The sequence below is a fragment of the Artibeus jamaicensis genome, unplaced genomic scaffold, assembly GCF_021234435.1.
Source record: "Artibeus jamaicensis isolate MK-2021 breed Jamaican fruit bat unplaced genomic scaffold, CSHL_Jam_final scaffold_474, whole genome shotgun sequence".
Taxonomy (NCBI): domain Eukaryota; kingdom Metazoa; phylum Chordata; class Mammalia; order Chiroptera; family Phyllostomidae; genus Artibeus; species Artibeus jamaicensis.
Genome location: NW_026522046.1, coordinates 32,888,201 through 32,896,620, shown reverse-complemented (window position 1 = coordinate 32,896,620; position 8,420 = coordinate 32,888,201). Strand labels below are relative to the sequence as shown.

Below are 8,420 nucleotides of genomic sequence, written 5' to 3'. Positions count from 1 at the left end.
TTAAAATTATTATACTTTACAAACATTACTTAATTTTTCATTCATACTGTGAAGTAAATACATGTTATTAGAGCAGGAGTTTTTTTAGAAAAAATAATATGCCACGGGATTGAGTGCATTGTTCTTCACAGGATCACTGTTTGTGGCACTTTATATTAAAGGGCAGTTATAGAAGGGCATGATGTTTTTTGGAGTTGAATTCTAATAGTAATTACTGAATTTTAGTACAACCAGAAAATATAATACCAGATGTTTCGGTAAGTATTGATGAATATAAAAAATCTTTCTAAATGGTATTTATCACTTAATTAAAAGGTAGTCAGAAGCAAAACCTAATTATTTTAGTTATAAATTATATTATATACATGGTTTTTAGGGTCTAGAATTATTTGTAGATATTCACAAGCAACAAACTTTACTGACTCTCACCTATACAGAGAGAATTATAGATGCTATTGATGTTGTGTTGCCTTTGTTTTTTACAAATTAGAAAAAATACAAAACAGTTTACTTATAAAGACATGTCAAACAATAAATTACTTTATGCAGTTTAAAACTTTCAAAGAATGTATGACAGCTTTTCTAATATAGTGTGTCTCAGCAACCTTATCCACACTGTTGGTATTATTTCCAAAGTTTGAAAAAGTAATTTTCCAAAAAACTGTTGACATGCCACTGTTTAAAATGAGTTCTTACTTGAACAAGTGCCTACCTAGCTATTTGCTATAAATATTTCTCAAGAGAAACTTTTTCCATGTAACTGTTTAAATCATAATAGCTATTTAAAATAATAACAGAAAACATTAATTACAGCTTCTTTAAAAGCTTCACAACACTAAAACACAATAATATTTTAAAATGGCAAACTCTACAAATGTTTCTTTTATTTTGACGTAGGCACTCAGGAGTGCCATCTAAAATTATTCCAGTATATAATGGTTAATTCTTATAAAATTATACATTCATTTATTTAGCAAGTATGTTCTGCTCTAATTAATTAAATAATGCCTGATTAAAATATAAGTAAATATATTTTCATAAAGTAAAATTCTAAAGGTATTCATGATTCTATAATTTTAGTCTATTAGCAAAATATCCATTGCAAAATGGATATTTTTAAATGTTGAAAGACAAATACCATATGATCTCACCTTTAACCAGAAGCTAAACAACAAAACAATCAAGCAAGCAGAATAAAAACAAAGACACTGAAATGGAGAACAAGGGGACAGTGACCAGAGGGGAGTGGGAAGGGAATTTAAGGGGGAAAAAGGAGAGGGATTTGGAGGAACAAATATGAAGGACACAGGGACGAGAACTAAGGGGGGTGGAAATGGGAGGGAGGTGGGGAGCACGGGGCAGGGGGGGGCTGGGATGGGAGAAATAGACAGAAAACTGTACTTGAAAAATAACTAAATAAAATTATTTTTAAAAAATAAATAAGTAAATGTAGCCTTAAGTAGACATGAAATAGTTTTCACAGTTCTTATTCTTACTCTATGAACCCTTTCTTCTAAGAAGACACAAGCTTAAGTCACCTAAAAGTGGTGACATGGAATTTCTGTGGAGCTTTAAAGTATAAAATGCCCATTTCTGATACAACACATTAATCTATAAGCACATGATCAGAATAACAGTTCTTCACTTATGGCTAATTCAGCTGTATGAATGGATGTGTCAGGAACTCTATGTGAATTCTCACTCATTTAATTGTATTAATTGAAAAAGTTAACAATTTAAAACAAGGAAATGTGACAACTTCCAGGATATTCAACAACATTATCATTTTCATAACACGATATATAACCATATAATTAAATTTAAAATTAAATTCAGGTAAAGAAGATCCAACTTTAAGAAACAGTGAAAGTTGTACTTTGGAAAAATAAATATACTAGAGTCTTTATACCACATCTAGCAACAAAATTAATTATTTGCTAATATTTTTACTATTCTATAATACAAAATTTAAATCATAAAATAATATTTTTCAATTATGGTACCATGCTTAAACAGAATACTTATTAAAACTTAACATAAACTGTAATACAACTAATTAAAAAGTTCAGTAATATAGGCAAAAAATTGTGGATATACCAAAATATAATCACTTTACAAATAAAATGAGAAAAGATTCTATTTATAACTGCAATAAAATGCATGATGAATTTCAGAATTAATTTAACAAATAACATATCTTCTGTAAATATAAAGATACTGTAAAATTACCTAGGGGAAATTTAATAAAAAATTAATGAGTAAATGAATAAGCACATTAGTTTTGGTTTCCTCTGTGAACTTCATTTTTTCTACCTATTCCTTAGGCTTTGTACAAAACACAACATCTCTAATTTACATTTTGCATTATACACTTCACTTTATTGGATAATATCTTGAGATTATTCTTTTTTCTGTCAAAAAAATAAATAAATCTTAAATATTTTAAATTACAAATGTGACCATTGTAAGTTATAAAAACCATATGAAATACTATTCAAAAATGTAAAAAATGTGAAATCTTGCCCTTTGCACAATGTGGATGGACCGAGAGGGTATTTTGCTGAGTGAAATAAGAAAGACAAATACCATACTGTTTCACTTACATGAGGAAACTAAAAAACAAACAAACAAACAAACAAACGAATGATCAAACAAAGCAAAAACAGGTTTATAGGTACAGAGACCAAACTGATGGTTGCCAGAGGGAAAGGGGTGGGTGGGGGATGAGAGAGAAAGGTGAAGAGAAATGCAATCAATATTGTGAGTAGCTTGCATAGTGACAGATACTTACTAAACTTAGTATAGTTATCACATTGTAAAGTATATAAATGCTGAATTACTATACTGTATATACATCTGAAACTAAAATAATACTGAACACCAACTATAGTATTTTAAATCATATATAAGCCTAAAACAAAAATTGAAATGTGAGACAAAAGTTAGACATGTCAAACACAGAGTTGATTCTCTTACTACTAAAATATCTTTAGCAAAAATAAAAATGTGGTCCTGACCAGTGTGGCTCAGGTTGGTTAGGCGTTGTCACACAGAACAAATCACCAGTTCAATTCCCTGTCAGGGCACATGCCTGGGTTGTGGGCCTGGTTCCTGGTCAGGGTGCATATGAGAAGGAACCCATTGATGTTTCTCTCCCTCTCTATCTCCCTCCTGTCTCCTCTCTCTAAAAATAAATAAAATCATTAAAAGAAAATAACCGTAAAGAAAAAATGTATCTCTGTACATAATTACCCAGCACTATAAATACATATTTCAACAAAGTTTAGTTGCCAGTTTGGGTTAAGCTTTAAATTCCATAATAATGTACAACTGAAAAAGCAACACAAGATATGAGATGAGAAATGAGCAAAAATTAGTTGAGAATTGGCTATAACAAATGAAAACATTTTTTAGGCAATTGGCAAAAAGTAAATTGGTCAGTAATCTGAAAAGCCCAGTTTTCAAGATGCACCATATATAATTATCACTCTCATTGTTACCATAGGTAGTTAACTAATTATTAATAAGAAAGGGAGGCAAAAGATATTAGATGTTGAGCCTTATTAACTGGGGGTGTTAAGCCTGTTTGCTTCACCCTGAAGCTGCAGCCTCACACCCCAGGGGATCACAGCTTTGCTCCAGCAAGGGGATTAACACTCCTTCCTTCTCCCTCTGGTACTGGATAGTTGGGGGTGTACAAGGAGGAGCTGGATCATACAAGGTACACTAGGAGGTAGATCCATCAAAATGCCCATGAATGTTGGGGAAGTTGATTATTTGATAAAGCACCGGGTCCATCCCAAATCTACAATAATATAATCCCATGGGAACAAAAAAAAGGCCTCTCTCTATCTCTATCATCTCTATCTATCTCTATCTCTATCTATCTCTCTCTCTTTCTGACATGCACTCACCCCAAGCATTCATGCTTTTTCTCTCACCTTAAACACATAACCATGTGGATATAGGGTCTGCCAGAGTCTGCAGTAGATGGCATGGGCTCCAAAAAGGCTAAGTGTTAATGTGAAGCAGAAACTCCAGGCACTGGCTTTTGTTTTGGCCTTGCTCGAGACACGATTGGACTTTTGCATGGAGGGATGGTTGAAGAGAGGACCCAGGGCAGACTCCCATACAAATAAACCATATTGCCACACCACAGTCTTCTGTGCATGGGTCCCTGGAATGCTTTCCTCTCAGTCCCATAGAAGAGCCTGATTTCCTCAGGCAACATCATCCTTGGTTTATCGATTTTATGAATATTTCTGTGAGCCAACTGCTGCCCCGCATGGTTATTGCTACTGTATTTGTGTTTTCTATTTCATTAATTTATGCTTTCATTTTTATTACTTTCTTTCTTCCCTCCATGTAGTAAAATAATGAAATTTTAGGTGGAATTGAAATTCTTCATTGTATTTAGTTTTTATTGCCGCATAACAAAATACCACAAAACTTAGTGGCTTAAAACTGTATCCATTTATCAGTTCATAATTCTGCAAGTCAGAAGTCTGGGGTGAAGCACAGATGAGTTCTTTGCCAAGGGTCTTACAAGGTTCAAATCAAGTTGATTGAGCTTCATTTCTTCCTGGAGACACATGGGAATTATTCTCCTCTAAATTCATTCAGATAATTGGACAAATTCAATTCCTTGCAGTTGTAGAATCAGGGTATCCATTCACTTGCTGACAGATAGATGGGATCTATTATCTACAGCTACAGACTGTCTCATTCCTTATCACATGACCCCTTCATCTTCAAAGGCAGCAAAAATCAATCTCCGTACTGTGGAATCTCTTTCATGCTTTATTTAGGTCTGTCCTTCAGAAAGAGTTCTTTTTAAAGGCCAACCAGATAGGTCAGGTACACTCAGGGTACTTTCCCTTTCTTAAAGTCACTGTACCATTATAACCTACTCAGTAATGTTACCAGTCCATCACATCTCTGGAGAATATTCCAAGGATTTACAGGAAGGGGACACTGTAGGGTGAGAGTCTTTGGGGGCAAAGTTGGGGGTTCTGTCAACCAAACTGGTTAACATAAAAAAAGGGGAAATGCATAAAATAAAATACTAACCTAAAACTAATATTATGACCAGATGCACACGTATCACTGAAATTAATTGTGTCAAAAGTTCAGTTTTCATCTGTAAATAATATTTTTTCTATTTTCCTATTTCATTATAATAATTTTTAAACTTTAACAAGCATAACTTAAATAAACATTTTCTCAAGCTTTCAACATTATCATAGACATTTCAGTTTTTAGATATCAATGCACTTACAAATTTTGACTAATAACCATTACATAAGGAAAATGAAAATAATCCTAATTATGTTAGTTAAGAATAAGCCATTTCAGGGATTTAACATTTGAATGCAAATAACATCATTTCTAACATAAATGTATTTTCATATAACAAAGGGGAAAAGTTGATATTGCAAAATTATAGTGATAAAATCACATATAATAAAAAAGAAAATATTATTTTGCCAATTTTATTTTTGGTAAATCTAGATGCTCATATTTGGTTCTATTTCAAATGAAAGCATTTCTGTCTACTTACCTCTCTGTTACATATGCCATTCATTCTGATTAACACTAAACCTAAGACTCTCCTCATTTTTTTCAATTCTTGCTTCTTCACTCTTTTCTGTTTAGCCATTATTTGCTTTCTTCTGGTCCACTCCATTGATTTGAGTCCCAGTTTCCTTTTCATCCCTATTGGTTTCTTGTGCAATTCCATTCATTTCCATTAGTTTCACCTTCATATGTTTCTCTAATTTGTGGCTATAATCAACCAGTTCTGTGAGCATCCTGATCACCAGTGTTTTAAACTGTGCATCTGAGAGTTTTGCTATTTCTTCATCGCTTAGATTTATAGGCTCTGGGGCTTTGAGATCTTCTTGAGCCATTTTTTGTCTGTTTGCACCCGTTAAGTATGAGGAGCGGAGCCTTGAACTCCCAGGTCGCTGGGTTGTGACGCTGTATGTGGGAGCGTGGTCAGAGCAGGGAAATGGCGGCCCCCTCTGCTGTTTCATGCTACTGGGTGAGGAGCAGAGCAAAAAAAAAAAGAGGTCCCAGACAGCTCACTTTCAATCTCTGCTCTCAGTCACAAGGAGAAGTCAGCGGTTTGTGGCCTGGAACATGGTCCTCACCAGACCAGACCATTTTGGCATTCTCGACCTTGGACTTCAAGCCTCCAAAACTGAGAAATAAATTTTTGTTGTTTTTAGACCAAAAAAAAAACAAAACAAAATACTAAACCCAAGGCTGACTTCACTCTGCCAACTACACTACTTCCTCCTACAACAAACAGACTGCATATGCTCAAGGAACTGACATGCATCTTCCTTTTAACTAGAGGGAAGCAATTGGAAAGACAGAAATGGGTTGAAATACTACTGCAATGTGAAGTCACATATAAGTGACTTTTCTTTATACATTATAACCAATCACATACACTAGTGTTCTCTTCCATTAAACAGAATTTAAAAATGAATCCTTATTGATATGTCACAGTACATTTATTACCATGTACAAATTTTTACTTTTTCCAGTGATTTTCATCATCCTTTAATTCCTTGTTATTACAAATGGAAGAGTGAACATACCTCTGGAATGAGCTAGAAATGCAAACAAGTCTTAATTGCCATTAAAAAATAGTTATGTGAATAGTTTTGAGAAAGAAGTGTTTTTACTAAAAGCTTAAGAAGAGCATGGAATGATATCAAAGGTTTCTTACAATAATTATATACAAAGAGTAAAGTTTTAGCAGACCCTATATACAACTTAATTATTTTACAAGTGATGAGAGACTCAATATTCTCTAAGTAAAAGGATAATCAATTTTCCCCTTAGCAAGATAATTAGTTGTTCTAGCTTTTTAAAGTATAAAAGTATTACAGAAAGACAAGTAATTACTTTCTTTACCTGAAATTGCTTCCTAATCACCTAGTTATTCTTAGCTGAGGAGAAGCCGAAAGGGGAGAAGTGGAAATTAAAACACCCACATACATTAACAGGAGTATGATATAGCAAGGGTTTTATTAAAATGTGTGTTTCTTATTTTTGTTTCTAATTAACTTTCATTTCAAACACAGGTCTTTATTTTAAAATAATGCCATTCATTAGAAAAGAAGAAAGGAAAAAATAAGGGAAGAGCTAATACACAATTCAAATAAAGACATCAAGAGAGAAAAATAATGCTCTTATTTGAAATTTGTTCTTAGTACTAAACCTGAACTTTTAATGTGGAAGTATTTTATGTAAACTATGTTTGCTATGTCATATTTTGCTAAATTTGAGATTATTGTTTTATTTCCCAGAAAATAGTGACTATAATATATAACAAATCTTATATGTATTTTTATTATTTCCTTAGAGTAATTACATTAGATTTTAGTTACATTGACTGAGTGGAAATGTCTATCATAAAGCGTGTTCATAGAAAGCTTTTGAATAATTATAGATACATTACTATGAATAATTTGCTTTATGAAAACTGCACATGTTAAAATAAAAGTGTCATCTAATGTAAAAACATGTTTAGTATTCAAACTTTGTACTTTTGGTTAGTAATAAAACTTATTTTGTTCAATTTGACATCACCTTATAGCACATCAACCATGTAGCAATTTGATATTATTTTGTAGCAAAAATTTTAACTAACTTGTATTTTGAAATCTCTTTTAAATTTAGACCTGTAAAGAAATTTTTACCTTCATGTTCTTCACTTCATTTTGTCAAATGATGTCAGCCGTATGGTTTCTCTAAATACTTAAGGAAATGAGTGGAATTGATAAGTGGATATGTTCCCACACAAATACTTCAGAAATTTAATTTTGTGTTTCAAGAAAGAATTGTAAAAGACAATGTCAACACTATTCTTCAGACCATCAGCAGCAGTATTGAGCTACATCAATTCAGACTGGTCAGTGATTTTGACCTAAAGGTTATTAAATACTTTGAATTATCAACATTTCTAGTGCCGCCCAAGATAATGAATCTTAAGTCAACCTCATTTATAAATATCTTCCTGTTGGTAATAATCATTGACGTATCCATCATCATTTTGTCAAAGTGTTAATTAAGAAACATTGGCCCTGAATCAAGGCCAGCAATTTGCCGAAGCTGCTGGTTTCAAGCAGGAGCCTAAAGCAATGTGGCCATTTCCGAGCTTAGGAAATGTAATGGTCAATCCATTAGAAAGAAACATCTGGGTAAAAATTAAATAAATAAATAAAAATAAATGTTTGTGTTTTTTAATTTTAACATATTTTATTGATTATGCTATTACAGTTGTCTCATTTTTCTCCTTTATTCCCCTTTGCCCTGTAACCCTCACCGCTCCCACCACCATCATCCCCCACCATAGTTCATGTCCATGGATCATACATATAAGTTCTTTGGCTTCTCCATTTCCT

At 32.8% G+C, this 8,420-nt stretch overlaps 1 pseudogene; it reads left to right on the top strand.

Annotated features, from left to right (window-relative positions):
- Positions 1-8,093: 8,093 nt before the first annotated feature.
- Positions 8,094-8,214, top strand: LOC119061341 (uncharacterized; annotated as a pseudogene).
- Positions 8,215-8,420: the final 206 nt, after the last annotated feature.